Raw genomic sequence first — 15,159 nt, 5'->3', positions numbered from 1 at the left:
GACTATATGCTGAGATAGTGTATCTCAGTGAGGAAGAACTCACTCTTCTTTGCATTCTCATGCAACTCATGCTTTCGCAATTCCTGAAACACTATGTCCAAATGCTTTCGATGTTCATCCTCAGTCTTTGAAAAGACGAGTATGTCATCAAAGAACATTCCTGTGAAAGTTCGGTGTGGGCTGAAAATTCGATCCATCATTCGATTGAATGTGACAGGAGTATTGTTCAAGCCAAACGGCACTACCAAAAATTCATAAAGTCCAAAAGTTGTGCAAAAGGTAGTCTTATGTACATCCTCAGGGGCTATGCGTATCTGATGATACCCGCTTTTTAAGCCAATGCGACTAAAGATGCTTGCTCCTTGCAACTTATCGAGTATATCATCAATCCGGGGTATCGAAAAGCGATTCTTGATAGTGCTCTTGTTTAGAGATCGATAATCTATGCACGTTCGAAACGTGCCGTCTTTCTTCTCCGCCAGTAGGACTGGAGAGCTGTAAGGCGAAGTACTTGGTCGTACTAGACCTTTTCCAGAAGCTCGTTAACTTGCTTCAAAGTTTCCTCTTGCTGAGCAAGACTAACCCGATAAGGGGGTAGGTTTGGGGAGAGCTACCTGGTACGAGATCAATGCGATGATCTTCCGGACGTTCCGGAGGTAGCTTGTCTGGTAGAGTATCCGTGAAACAATCTTTCTACTTCCAAGAAATTGAAAACGTCTAATTTCCAAACTAGAGAGCAAACCCTCATTAGTTTTATCTCTTTCACGTGTTAAAATCAAGTAAGCAGAAATGCACTTCTTTATTTTCTCTTAATGGAGATATGGCTTACAATGGGGAATAGCCAATCCCTTGCATCAGCAAAAATTTTATTGTTCTTGCCCTCATACTCAAAAGCGAGAGTCCTTTCTACATAATCTGGGACCGGTTGCATATGGTAATTGTCACAAACTGGTGACGTGGCTACCCATGGTACACAAACACCTGCCCGGCCGGCTGGCTGTTGCAGGCTCAATAAAATGCTGACTTTGGATGATCTTCCGGACGTTCCGGAGGTAGCTTGTCTGGTAGAGTATCCGTGAAACAATCTTTCTACTTCCAAGAAATTGAAAACGTCTAATTTCCAAACTAGAGAGCAAACCCTCATTAGTTTTATCTCTTTCACGTGTTAAAATCAAGTAAGCAGAAATGCACTTCTTTATTTTCTCTTAATGGAGATATGGCTTACAATAGGGAATAGCCAATCCCTTGCATCAGCAAAAATTTTATTGTTCTTGCCCTCATGCTCAAAAGCGAGAGTCCTTTCTACATAATCTGGGACCGGTTGCATATGGTAATTGTCACAAACTGGTGACGTGGCTACCCATGGTACACAAACACCTGCCCGGCCGGCTGGCTGTTGCAGGCTCAATAAAATGCTGACTTTGGCATAGCTGTACGGCAGCCCCCGCAAAACGCGGCGCATCTTGCGGAAAACCATACGGCCTGATGACGTGGCAGCGACGTACGACAACTTTTTGGGCAGCTTTTGGCTACGCAGTGCAGGACCGTTTTTCCTACGCAATTGACCTGCTTTATTCTACGCAATATAGTAAGTGAGAGAGGGCTTGATTCAAATTGCTTTATTTTACTCAATATGGCTTGAGAGATGAAGGCTTTATTTTTGAAAGCTTTTGAATCAGCTTTTGGGACTCTGCTTTTAGCATCCCTTGTAACTCTTTATAAGTGAAGTTGGTCTCTCTCTTCTCAGAGCATCTAGACGCAGAGTCTGAGAGTGAGTCCCAACCACTCTATTGTACTTTGGCAACATATTTAATGCAAAAAGAAATACCGAAAGGGGCACCAGTCTTTGGGGCCAATATCTCTAGGCACGGAACTCCGCCGGGCCGTGTCGAATCAATTGTGAACTGTGAATTGTTTTGAAGTGAATTCTTGTCGTGTCGTGTTAGAATCTTGACTTGGAGTGTCCAAGTCTGTTATAGTGGTATCAGAGCGCGGCCGATTTCTCTTCTACTGGGAAATCTGATCCTTTTTACGCGACACTTATGGATGCAGACAGAGATGAGTCGACTTCCTCTGCATCTGGAGATGCGGGAAGAGATCACGAAGAGGATTCACGCGAGGAGTACGGCCCGCCTCGGCCTACTCGGGCGGAGCTTGAAGAGATGGAGGGTCGACAATTGATTGACGATGCAGGGAAGATGATGTTAAATTTTGCGAAGGACTTGAAATTTGCAAAATTTATGACGGAGACCTCCTTCGACGAGGTGTATGCACAGTGACAGCAAACCACAAAACCACCCCCCAAACCGCTACTTAAGAAACCTCCTACTCCAAGGATGTTTACTGAGCAAGAATTAGAAGAGGTGGTTGATGCACGGATTTCTCAACTTTTTGATGCGCAGAACAAAACTGAAAAGTAACGACAAAAAGCAGAAGAAAGGAACTGATTTCCCGGGTTATTTGGGTCGTCTATCTACTTTTACCTCGGCAAGAAAGTAGAAGAAGCGTGTGCGGTTTGAAGGATAATTTAGTTCTTCTTCTTCTTCTTCGAGTTCTTCTAGCTCTTCCAATTCGAGCGAAAAAGACAGAAAAGGCAAAAAGCGAAGCAAAAAGCAATGCTTCGGAAAGGGCAAGAAAAAGGCAAAGAAGTCTAAATCTCGCCCAGTTTCGGACAGTTCTACAGAGGACTCGTCTTTAAATAGTTTGGACTCCGATGACTGCAAATTTTATGCAAGGAAGAAGAATTTTTACAAAGCCAACCAATATGACTTTGTGGAAGATAAAAGCAAGAAAGTTTGAGCATTTCCCCTGAAGTAAGAAGCACCCCTCCAAATCTTGGAGTGCTCTGAGTAACGCACTCCAGAGAAAGCTATGTCAAATTGCTGTATGAAGGCCAAAGCCTTCGAAGCATCTCAAAATCCCGAAAACGTGGTCCACGCTTCTATTGAACAAGAAAGCGTCAGTTAAATGGCTGAAATTTAAAAGGCTTTTAATTTCTTCCTGGTTGACTCGGGAGTACGAATTGCTTATAACCATCTTCGGATGACCAAGAGAGATTCTTTGGACGCATATTGCGAGAGATTCTGGAGCTCTTTTCTACCAGCCTCTTCATTTAAGAAGATCTCGTTCAAAGAACAGATTGAGCGGTTTACCTTGGGACTTTCTACAGAGATCCGAGATCACTGCTTAGAGCAAAAGTCAGATTCCTTTCAGGAATTGATGAGTCATGCGAAACGGGGTTTTGCCATTCACTCAGGTAGTTTGACCTACCCCACATATGAAATCATGACGCAAAGGAACGAACAGACTTCGAATAATGAAAGTAGAGAGAAGAAGAGCAACCCAGAAAAGAAAGAAAAGGATGCACGAGCCAAGCTTACTCTTCGGGAGAGAGCTCTCTACATCAAAGAGGGGAATTGCTTTGGATGCAGGGAAACTCGGCATATCTCCACTACCGAAAGAACAGAACAACAAGGATGAAGACAGGCTGGAGGGTTCGAAAGTAGCTGAGGAACGTGGATGAAAAGGCAAGATGAAAGTAGGACTGGTTCCGGATTGCATGGGTACTGACCCAAGCACGATTGACGAGAGTACAGAACTTTGCCGAGCTTGGGGCAAAGTGAAAGACGAAGAAGCCCTGATTTTCTTTGATGGAGGAGCCAAGGCCAACTTCATTTTACCTGAATTGGCAACGCGGCTCGAGATCACACCCGATCGGATGGGACCACTGACAGAGGTAGTTCTAACGGCACTCGGCAGGGACGTAACCATTACACCTGTCATTGGCAAACTTCGGTTGCATTGTCAGGGGTATTTGGGGCAAGTTTGTCCCTATTGTATCGGCTTCTGCCGTTTCAAAATTAATGAAATCCAGTCTTTTGTTTACTCGATCTTTTTGAGAGAGTTGCGTGATGAGAATAGGACAAATATATCAGAACTTGATAAAGAACGCTAGGATTTTCTCCACACTCATGCCGATTGATTTTCAGAGGGCTTGCCAGGCGAGTTACCACCCGCTCATCCTGAGGATCATACCATTGATTTGATACCTAGAAGCACACCACTGAACTGGCCACTTTACCGTGTGAGCCGGGCCCAGAACAAAGAAATTATGAACCAAGTGAAAGACCTCTTGGAAAAGGGTCTTGTCCAGCCTAGTACTTCACCGTATTGCTCTCCAGTGTTGTTGGTTTTTAAGGATCTTGGAGAATGTGCATCGATTATAGAGCTCTCAACAAAATCACCATCAAGAACAGATTTCCGATTCCCATTCCGTTCCTGGAATTCCCAAGCGTAGGCCGAAGCCTTCCCGCTTTCTCCTTCGCAATGCAGTACCTGCAAATACACACAAACACGGGACAACAACTCGTATGGCGAATCCACAATAGTTACCTGTCGCTCGCGCGGGAAAGAGACCTCCGTGCTTCGTAGTCTCTCGATCTCTTTCATTTTTTGGCGGCAAAGTCTCCTCTTGTTGGCACTAGCAACTCCTCCTTTGAGTGAGGACGTGTGATGCTTTTATAGCTCCCTGGCCACGACAGGAATAGCTGAGCGTAGGTTGCGTGCGTAGAGATCGCGGCGTCTTTTTTTTCTTTTTGCTCTTTTGCTAGAAAAAGGGAGAGAGAAAACTCTGGTTGGTTTTGTTGCTTTATTTTCCAGGTGGCTCCCCACTTATTAAGTGGGCGGCCGGCATATTTTATAATTGGTATGAATTTGCCCAAAAACTCAATAAAACCTTATAAGTTAAAAACAATGCTTTCACAGCACTTCCGAGGCGTCCCTGGATGCAACCACATGCACAAATGCAATGTAGACATAGATTCCTCGCTAGGAAGCATTTGCTCCTTCTGGAAAACACGTTAAAATATTCCGCTTTTTGAGAAAAGCTTCTCAAAACCCATCTTTATTCTTGTGCTTGCGTCTTTACGTGTATTCCTCTTTCCAGTTCGGGTTTCCTGCCAGACCAACGAAATATTCCCTTTTCGATGCTTCCGTCACCCCATGAGGTGATGCATCGGAATTATTCGTTTCTCGGTCTCTCCTACCGAATTGACGGTAAAACCCCTTCACGATGCTTAATGTCACCCATCATATGACGCATCAGAGTTTTCCGTTCCTGATGGCTTTTAATAATTCCAATAGTTCCTAACCTTTCTGTTCAAGTGCACATATTTAAATATCCTAATTTCAATAAAAAGAAATTACTCGAGAAAATAAGAAAATAAGAAAATAGTCCATTTGGCAACACCATGCATGGACTCCAGTTGACTTGCATAGACAACTATGGACTCCAGTTGACTTGCATGGACCACCCGAATGTCCTTCTACCTTGCATGCTCTGCCAATTTCTAGGTGCTACTAGTCTTGCTCCTTTTTTTGCATCCTTTGGTAGCCCTGCTTCCAGAGGCCTTCCGCACCAATGTGACCATCTGCTCAAGTCCCTCTCTCATAGGCGCCTTGCACAGGTCGAGCACGTGGAGATTCACAAGCAAGAGAATCTCCTGCAGCTTATCAAGCGGTTCTTGCAAAATTTCAACAAGTATGCCAACAATGCAAATCATCAGCCCTGTCCATGGTTGTGGCCCAAATCGGTGATAGTTGCAGATTAGCCTTGCAATGGCCAAAATCAGTGACATTATCTAACTATGTTCGTCTTGGAAGATTGATTGATTAGGAGTGACCAACAATTTTTTGCACTAGATGTGCCATGCATGCCATTGCTTGGACCACTTGTTTGAGGACATTGGAAAGCTTTCTTGGGCTGCAAAAGTGCTCAACAAGCATGGACAATTGTAACATTCGTCACAAGAAAATCCATATTCTTGGGAATATTTAGAAATCTTATTAAGGACTTGTTGAAACCTACAACTACGCGGTTTGCATACATCTTTCATCGAGGAGATTTGATAGCATAATACCGTGCATGCCATTGCTTGGACCTCTTGTTTGAGGACATTGGAAAGCTTTCTTGGGTTGCAAAAGTGCTCAACCAAGCATGGACAATTGTACCATTCGTCACAAGAAAATCCACATTCTTGGGAATATTTAGAAATCTTAATAAGGACTTGTTGAAACCTACAACTACGTGGTTTGCATACTACCTCATTATGCTATCAAATTTCTTGGATGATAGATGTATGTAAGGTCTTCACAAACTTATGGTTGACGAAAAATTTATGAAAAGAAAGTGCTCAACAACCCTCCTGTAATTCAAGGTGTCAAAAGGGCAAGGTACATTGATCTAGAGGTGTATGAGAGATCGATGGGTCACGTTCTTGGAGAGATACTCTTAAGCGCGACTTGGATTTGCAAGTTGTCTCATTGATGAGTTGGACAAGTAGAAGTTTGAAAACGGTATATTTTCTCATCCCATTGCAAAAGAGGAGAAAAGATTGCAAGATGGTGCTAAATGGTGGGAGACATTTGGAGTCAGTGTCAAAGTCGACGATGCGGAAGTGTAGAGCAATGGGGAGAATACACGAGAGAAAAAGAGAGAGAGAGAGATACTATTGAATCAACCAACCTTGGCAATGAATTGATTGATTATTCAATGGGGGCTAGGTGTACTTATATAGTCACCTTAGCAAATTGCCCTACCCAGACTTTGACAAATTAGTAAAATAAATACCTAAAGCCAAAATAAATATTGGGATCACATTGGGCAGTTCACTCGAGATGCCATAACTTTAACACCCTCTCTGTAGCTCATAGTGATAAATAAATAGTGAGAGCAAGTCAATGAAGAAGCTACCATTGGAAGCTACCATTGGACACTCCAGCATCGGTCGGGATACTGGATACCTCAGATATGTTACCCTCCACTTTTTACTTAGAAGAATGCCATCTTGAGCACTAGTCTTCTTGTAGAATATTGAAGTGTAGACCACGCTATCTCCAAGAATCCCCATTAGTGAACCGTGAACACGTCACTTCCAAACTTTCCAGACAATGAACTTTGAATTGTAGACCACACCACGCTATCTCCAAGAATCCCTATTGGGGAACTGTGAACACGTCACGTCCAAACTTTCTAGACAATGAGCTTTGAATGCCCATAATCCGGCCAACAACAATGGATTGGTGCACTTATCCCTAGTGTTCTAGATACATATGATTGGTTCCTTGCAAGATGCAAGTGCATTGAACTCCGACTCACGGGTTCAAATACCGATAACTTGAACTCTAACAGATGGGTTCAACATTTGTAGAGAGGTTCCTTTTTCCCCTCTTTGTCGTTTACAAGCCTCTCTCTGATTGAAGCTAGTCGCGGCAATGGCCAACTGACTAGAAAATTGACTTCGTGACCATTGCTGCTGCCACCACATGTGCCTTGCCGATCTCTTGTGTCAATTCTTTATCACCGTTATCTCTATTCAGCTTGCCTTTGCCTTTGTCATTTTGTGAGTTCTTGCTTTTGCCTTAGGCTTTACATTCCTGAGCCAACAAAGCGTCGTCACATTTATAACAACGATTGTCGGTCCTCGTGAGTCATAGGTACCGAGGCAGCTAACTAAGCAATGGTATACGGCCATCCTTGTCAAGCTTGCCTTTGCCTCTGTCCTCTAGCGAACTCGTGCATTTGCTTTTGGCTTCACAATTCTGAGCCAAACAAATTGATGTCTTCCTTGAGAACTTGTGTCGAGTATAGGCCGCTAAGTGGATGCTAGTCAATCTACTTTCCATATCCTGTCGTCGTTGTTGGTTCTGGTTATTCTTTGCTTTTGTTTGGGGACACGTAGGGACATCGGTTTGTGGCACAAGGTAGGCACTTGCAAGCAGTCCCCGACCCCACCAAATGCCTAGCATCTCAAAACGTTGGCCCAAGGGGGAAGAAATGCTCACCATCCAAAAACTGTCACCTAGGACCAATAGACCTCGTTGTGAGTCCCTCCTTGGCAAGCGTTTCAAAAAGCACACCCACATCGTTGCCCATTTTGGCCTCCCAAGACGTGCATCTCAGAATACTCTTCTTTAACAAGAAGCCTTGTTGTAGTGGCGTTTCAAACATAGTTACATGGAACGGCGGGTCGAGGTCAAGAACGGCGATGGAACGGCAAAAGTTAGGGAACAGGGATGGGGTTTGGAACGGCAAAAAAAAAGAGAGTTTTTTTTGGTATTTTTTTGACTTACACACATGCCACACATAGAGCATCACTTTGACCACAAATTTACACTAAATAGACCAAAAAAGGACAAGCCTCAAGGATAACAAAAAGTACAAAGGGCTAGGTAGAGGAGTAGACTCTGGACTCTAGAGTGATCAATGATCATTGAACTCCAGAAGTGCTCGCCTGTTGAATCTCCACATCATCATCATAGTCGAGGTCGAATGACATATGAGGCCTCGCGAGGCTTGCAATCCTCCTCTAGCTCCTCCAAAAGTGTCTCGGCCATAGATGGATTCTCTTGTGCCATCTCCCACTTAGTGAAGGGATTTGCCTTGTGTGAGACGCTCTTGGAAAGCATGCGCAAGTTAGCGCTCAGAAACACCAAATCATTGGGCCTCTGGACACCAAGGCGATTTCTCTTCTTAGAGGCAATGTGGCTGTACACACTCCATAGTTGCTCCAAGCAACTAGCGGTACATGCTTGGCTAAGGACACAAACAGCCAAGCGTTGCAAATGTGGGCCATCTCCTCCATAGTCCTTCCACCACAAAACCGAGCCAATTTTGCTGCGATCAACCTGTGCATCTACACATTTATAGGAGCCCTTCTTTTGCATGTAGTTGAGTAGCTCATCTCTAACCTTGCGCCTAATGTCACTGCTAGGCTCAAGGCGCTCCAATGCAAGCCGCCATCCTTTGCTCACCTCCTTGTCGGTCTCTTGACGCCTTCCCTGAAACTCGGGGTCAAGCACATAAGCTGCCGCATGAAGTGGAGAGTAGTATCCATTCCACCTGGACCCACACAAGCCACGAATCTCCGCATTCTAAATAGGGTCAGGCACAAGCGTCTCAAGTGTCTCTATCATCCGATCCATGGATTCTACTTTGCCAATGCATGGCTGCAAGCTATCCACAACTCGAAGTAGGTGTAGAATAGGCTTGACCATGGCGTCAAGAATCTTCACCTCCTCCCATCAAGCAGCATCATCGGCCCATTCTCGACATTTCAACCCTGTTGCTGATGTAGACTCCGGCATGGCATGGAACTCATCATTGAGAAAGAGGCCCCTTAAGGCTCCGCCACATGTAAACAAGCGGCCTAGCATAAGCCAATTGAATGCAAATCTTGTCTTTGAATATTTGAGCAAGGACAAGTGGCTCCTCTTTGAGAACTCGTGGCGCACTTTTTGATGGTTGAGCACAAAGGACACAATTTGATTGGCGTCACTAATGGTGGGTGAAATCCATGACAAGCTCCCTATGTCCTCGAGGAGGTTGTTGAGGCAATGGGCCATGCAAAATGTGACATGGATAGTGGGACACATGCCCTCAATGATAGCCCCGGCTGCCCTGTTTGACGCCTCTCCATCTACAACCATACAAAGGACATTCTCCGGGTCGATGATCTCTATGGTGCTTGTCCACTCCGCAACAAGCATCTCCGCGGCCTTGCCACTGTCGGATGCATCATGTGACTCCACAAAGTACATCTCCCCCCAAGAGTAGGCCATCACTCCATGGATGGACCGCTTGCGGGTGTCGCTCCATCCATCTACAAGGAGAGAGACACCATTGGTCTCCCACAAATCCTTTGTTGCTTGGGCCGCTTGCTCCATGTCAAGCTTCTCTTTGTCAAGAAGGGTGGTGCGAAGCCTCTCCGATGAAGGTGGCACATAAGAGGGGCCATATTCCCCTATTTTCGTAACCATGGTTCGAAAGTATGGAGATCTATCCACACAAAAAAGAGCATGTTTTGTTAGTATGGAGAGTCGAGACCCCATAATGAAATACAAAATGGGAGATTGCAATGTGCATATGCCATAAGTCACAATGGAAACTCACCGCGAAGCATGGAAGGCAATGTGGTCGTGGAAGAAGAATCGGGCAACCGACCTATCCACCTCTTCCTTCAATTTAGGATTCCAATTTTTGTTGAGGGTGCTCTGGCGATGCGCAATGGAAACCCCCGATGTGGATGCATTTGTCTTGAATGCTTGAGAGATGGAGCCAAGGTTGGCTTGCCTTTGCTCTCGCGGTGTCGTTGTGGCGGAGGGATCAACGGTAACAAAACGGCCTTTCTTGGCCGCTTCCGCGACCTCACACCGCGAGCTTCTCAAGAAGCTCCAACCTCTTCTCGGGAGTAATGCGTGGGCAAAACTTCACCTCGTGGCCGGGTTCATAAAGAAGATGGACTGGCACTTTGTTTGCACCACCCGTTCACTTGTACGGGCATAGCTTGCATGTCCATGGTCTTGCACCGCCACCTTGACCACGCGCGGTCACGACCATGTTTGCATGGCGGGCCTCCGAGAAGAGCCGGCTTGAGAAGTAGAGTTAGCTTGAGATGACATGATGGTGGAGAGAGAATAGAGGAGAGCTTGAAAGTTGAGAGGGTAGAGGAGGGAGAGAGTGGGTAGAGAGGAGACTCAAGGGTAGAGGAGGGAGAGAGTGCCAAGTGGGTAGAGAGGAGACTCTAGAGTAGAGCTCCGAGCCTCGAGGAGAGGGTAGACCGTAGAGGTGAAGCGCCAAAGGTAGAGAGGAGAGGCTTGAGCAATGAGAACTTGAGGACCGTTGGCCGGGTTCATAAAGAAGATGGACTGGCACTTTGTTTGCACCACCCGTTCTCTTGTACGGGCATAGCTTGCATGTCCATGGTCTTGCACCGCCACCTTGACCACGCGCGGTCACGACCATGTTTGCATGGCGGGCCTCCGAGAAGAGCCGGCTTGAGAAGTAGAGTTAGCTTGAGATGACATGATGGTGGAGAGAGAATAGAGGAGAGCTTGAAAGTTGAGAGGGTAGAGGAGGGAGAGAGTGGGTAGAGAGGAGACTCAAGGGTAGAGGAGGGAGAGAGTGCCAAGTGGGTAGAGAGGAGACTCCAGAGTAGAGCTCCGAGCCTCGAGGAGAGGGTAGACCGTAGAGGTGAAGCGCCAAAGGTAGAGAGGAGAGGCTTGAGCAATGAGAACTTGAGGACCGTTGAGGTGGAGAGCTCGAGTGAGACATATGTCAAAGTGACCCAAAGGGTGGCTTTTATAGCCACCGGGTTGCTTCAAACTTTCAACATCCAAAAAAAGATCTGTTGGGTTGCCAATTGGCCGTTTGAAACGGCCCAAAATTCAAATTAAAGAAAAAAAGATTGTTGACCGGCCGTCCGTTCCCGTTTGTCCCCAGCTGTTTCGGTCCGTTCCTCGTCCTCGGGACGTTTGCATGCGTTCCCGCTTGGAATCTCCCCACTGGTCCGTTCCTTGCCGTCCCAGCCCGTCCCCATCCCTGTCCCTGTCCCCGTCCCCGTCCCCGTCCCGTGTTTCGGCCGTCCCCCGCTCCTAGGCCCCGTCCCCTCCGTCCCCTGTGACTGGTTTCAAAATGCTCGCAGCTTTTTTACTAAGGCGTAGCCGGAATTGAGGGCGTCTCAATATGCTGCATGGACTATTTCCCTTGCTGCGTGTGTAAACTACCTCAAGGCTGCGGCGTCACCATGCATTTCAAAATGCTAGGGTAAGATTTCCGAGGGATCCCACTTACTAGGGGAAAGAAAACGCTACCAATGGTTGGAGCGTTTTAAAATGCTGCCGTCGCTCCTTCTATTCCTCTTCTCCGCGGTGCGGCGCTTCTCCTCCCTTGCGATCACCGAGCCAAGAGCTCCGATACCATGTCAAAGTTGACAACGTGGAAGTGTAGAGCAATGGGGAGAATACACGAGAGAGAGAAAGAGAGAGAGATACTGCTGAACCAACCAACCTTGGCTATGAATTGATTGATTATACAACGGGGGCTAGGTGTACTTATATAGTTACCTTTGCAAATTGCTCAACTAGTTTCTCGTAGACCATACAAGATGTCGGTGCCCTTGTCTACAGAACTCAAAGAGCAACTTACTCAACTTCTTGAACAAGGCTTCATTTGACCCAGTGTTTCTCCATGGAGTACTCCCGTTCTTTTTAATTGAAAGAAGGATAGTACTCTACGTCTTTGTATTGATTATTGTGGATTGAATCAGGTAACAATCAAGAATACGTATGCAATACCAAGGATTGATGAGTTAATTGATCAACTACATGGAGCTTCTATCTTCACAAAAATTGATCTTAAGTCAGGGTATTATCAAATCCGGACCAAGGAGGAGGATATACCAAAGACTGGATTCAATACTCTCTTAAGGGGGAAGGGGGAACCAACACGAGAAAACGGCAATGATGGCTTCAATATACTTAAAACGACCCCATATACAAGTCTGCTCCTAGCCGACACACACCTCGGCGAGCTCAAAACACCAATTGGCAGCCCTCTTGGCTCCTCATAAACACCATAGCCTCACCCGTCTTGTCCTCGGCAACACACAATGGCCTCCACCACACAATGGCGAAAAAAGCCTCCGCAATTTCGAGAAATCCCCCCTTGTAGGAGTGGGCCAACTCCAAAAAGAAAACAATCGGTTCATATCTGCTCGTGCAACTCATACATAGCTCTTTTGGCATTTTCTTGCATTTCATACACTTCGCATTATTACATTTAGCAACCACTGCATGTGCTTGACACCTTCGCAAGCTTTCCTTTTGTGTGTGTGTGTGCGCGCGCGCGCATGTGAAGGCCCTCTTGGACCTGCCAACTCGCCCACTCTCTCTTGCTCTCTCTCACACAACACATGATCCACCGCTTACCCCTAGGGCAACAGTCATGGCGCTGTGACTGTCCCTTTGGGAGCACTTATCCTCGTATAAAAGATTTACCCTTTTGTGGCCGCGGGAACGACCCCAACAGAAGCTGCCACGTTAGCACTGCAACGCCCATCTACCGTTGACGACTGCCTGCACGCCCGCGCGTGCCAAGTTTGCTACTGCGAACGCCCTAGCAGCGCCAAGAGCACGGCCCATCGAGGCCGACATAGCCCAGCTGAAGGGGAGCTCCCCTCACACCTTCTCAGTGCTCCAATGTCCCCCACGTTTGAGTATAAATAGCGTAACCTTTTCAGCTTCGTTTTCGTATGTGGGATAAGGCCTTGTGCGACGTGGCATGCCCTAGAAAATCACCAAATAAAAAGCATAAAAAATTCATTTTTTCCCCATTGCTTCTCCCATCTACCATTTGATGTACAGATGTCCAGTGACCGAGCCGTCGAATTCCAGTGAAAACCCCGGTTCCCGGTTCAAGGGGAGCTCCCCTCACACCTTCTCAGTGCTCCAATGTCCCCCACGTTTGAGTATAAATAGCGTAACCTTTTCAGCTTCGTTTTCGTATGTGGGATAAGGCCTTGTGCGACGTGGCATGCCCTAGAAAATCACCAAATAAAAAGCATAAAAAATTCATTTTTTCCCCATTGCTTCTCCCATCTACCATTTGATGTACAGATGTCCAGTGACCGAGCCGTCGAATTCCAGTGAAAACCCCGGTTCCCGGTCTCCAATCCACACAGATCCCGCCGCATTTCGATCTTCCCGGACCTGCCAACCGATGCGACAAAAAACTGAAAAACCAATCTGGCACCGCACCGTCGTCAACTGGCACAAACTTCAACCCGCAATATCTTGGCCTCCGCAACTCCGTTTGACGAGCTGCCACTTCCTGTTAGTTCCTTGTACTATCCACTACCTCCTCAAAGCTTGGCGAGCTTCAAAAAACCTATGGTGACACATTTTCCAATGTAGTCAAACCGACTTAGAATCGGCCCCCGGCAAAACTTCAAACCCTTGTAACTTGGCATCCGAGACTTCGATTGTCAATCCGAAAAGATCGGCACGCTCCATAACTCAAGCTCTACACATCTATTCGTTGAAACCAACTTTAACCACCTTTCATCACCTGTCCTGTCTGTCTTGGATCTGCAATGCACTCCAGCTTCAACCTGCCATATCTTGCACACCATAGCCCCATTTGGTGAGCCATCTGGACCAGCGCGTAGACCACTTCAAGCACTACATCCCCAAGCAAAAAACGAGCATTTCAAGCCTCTTTACATGCCGTCCTAATCAGCCCATTTTGGAGCCCATCTGGCCTATAAAACCACATAAGACATACATCATTGCTACCACCTGCCTGCCTAGGAGCTTTGTACCTGCTTTAGCCCTTTGCCATGCTCTTGCCAGCATACCCATACCTGTTCGTGCCCTCTTCTATGGTCGACACACTTTGGCTGCACCAACGTGCCGTGCGTCTCTTCTGTTCTCTCTCCCTGTATTTAGGTTTTGCTCAATTGTTTCTAGTTTCTCTCACGTGTGTTGCTGTAGATCTTCGGCTTGGGGTGTCCAAGTCTATTAGAAGCATAGAGAAAAGCTTTTGTAGGTGGCGTAGATAAGGAGCATAAGTTGACAATGGGTTTGCTGACTAGGTAAATGCTCAATTGAGCTCAAGGAATTTGTGTATTAGGTAATGAAGTTTCAAAGTTTGGAGTACACAATGAAGTATTTCCAGGAGGCCCAATTGATAATTGTGGAAGAGGGCTGTTGCTAATTTGGCTACAGCTTCAGAATTATAATTCTGTATGAATTATCTCAACAGCTGGGTGTATAAGTGACTAGAGCATTGTACACCAGAAGATCATCCTGGGACAAACATTCTAGGTACGTCCATAAGTCATATTTGCCAAGGAACTTGTAAGGTGCAGCGGAATGAATGTTTGAACTTTGCTCAAGATGAGTGCTTCGAATTGTGCTCAAGGTTCCTTTTGTTCTTATGGAAGGGAGAGCCTTCCGTCCTTAATGAGAGAGTGCAATAATCACGAACAAAGTGAATGGACACTGTGCGTGCAAGTGTATGAGACTGAGAGATAGAGAGAGAAGAGAATACGACACCAGAGACGTTGTAAAACCCTCCTCCGAAGGCCCCACTCTCGTTGGCGAGAGTGGTCTACTATTGATTGCATAAACTGGTACAAATTGAATGCATGTGATTGATGCAAGTCTAGGCTAGATCAATGACGACGACGGGGATGGCGAGACCGATCTAAGGGCTGAATTCTGCTGTTCTTGTACTGCTGTCCAAAAACGCTAATGGCTGAATTCTGCGGCTGATTTGCTGCTGTACCAAAAACGCTACTGGCTGAAATTCACCGGGACCAA

The 15,159-nt window shown here is 46.3% G+C and overlaps 1 protein-coding gene and 1 pseudogene across 1 annotated transcript in view; one reads left to right on the top strand and one right to left on the bottom strand.

Moving 5' to 3' along the window:
- LOC147439446 (cyclin-dependent kinase D-2-like) overlaps positions 1-15,159 on the top strand; it is a 42,984-nt gene that overhangs the window by 25,037 nt on the left and 2,788 nt on the right. The gene's annotated exons all lie outside the window — the stretch shown is intronic.
- LOC147439447 (uncharacterized) lies at positions 8,268-14,196 on the bottom strand (annotated as a pseudogene).

This window comes from Adiantum capillus-veneris, chromosome 16, assembly GCF_014529385.1.
Source record: "Adiantum capillus-veneris isolate H3 chromosome 16, ASM1452938v2, whole genome shotgun sequence".
Taxonomy (NCBI): Eukaryota; Viridiplantae; Streptophyta; class Polypodiopsida; order Polypodiales; family Pteridaceae; genus Adiantum; species Adiantum capillus-veneris.
The sequence above is the reverse complement of the archived record's forward strand: the minus strand, read 5'-3'. Positions and strand labels throughout refer to the sequence as shown.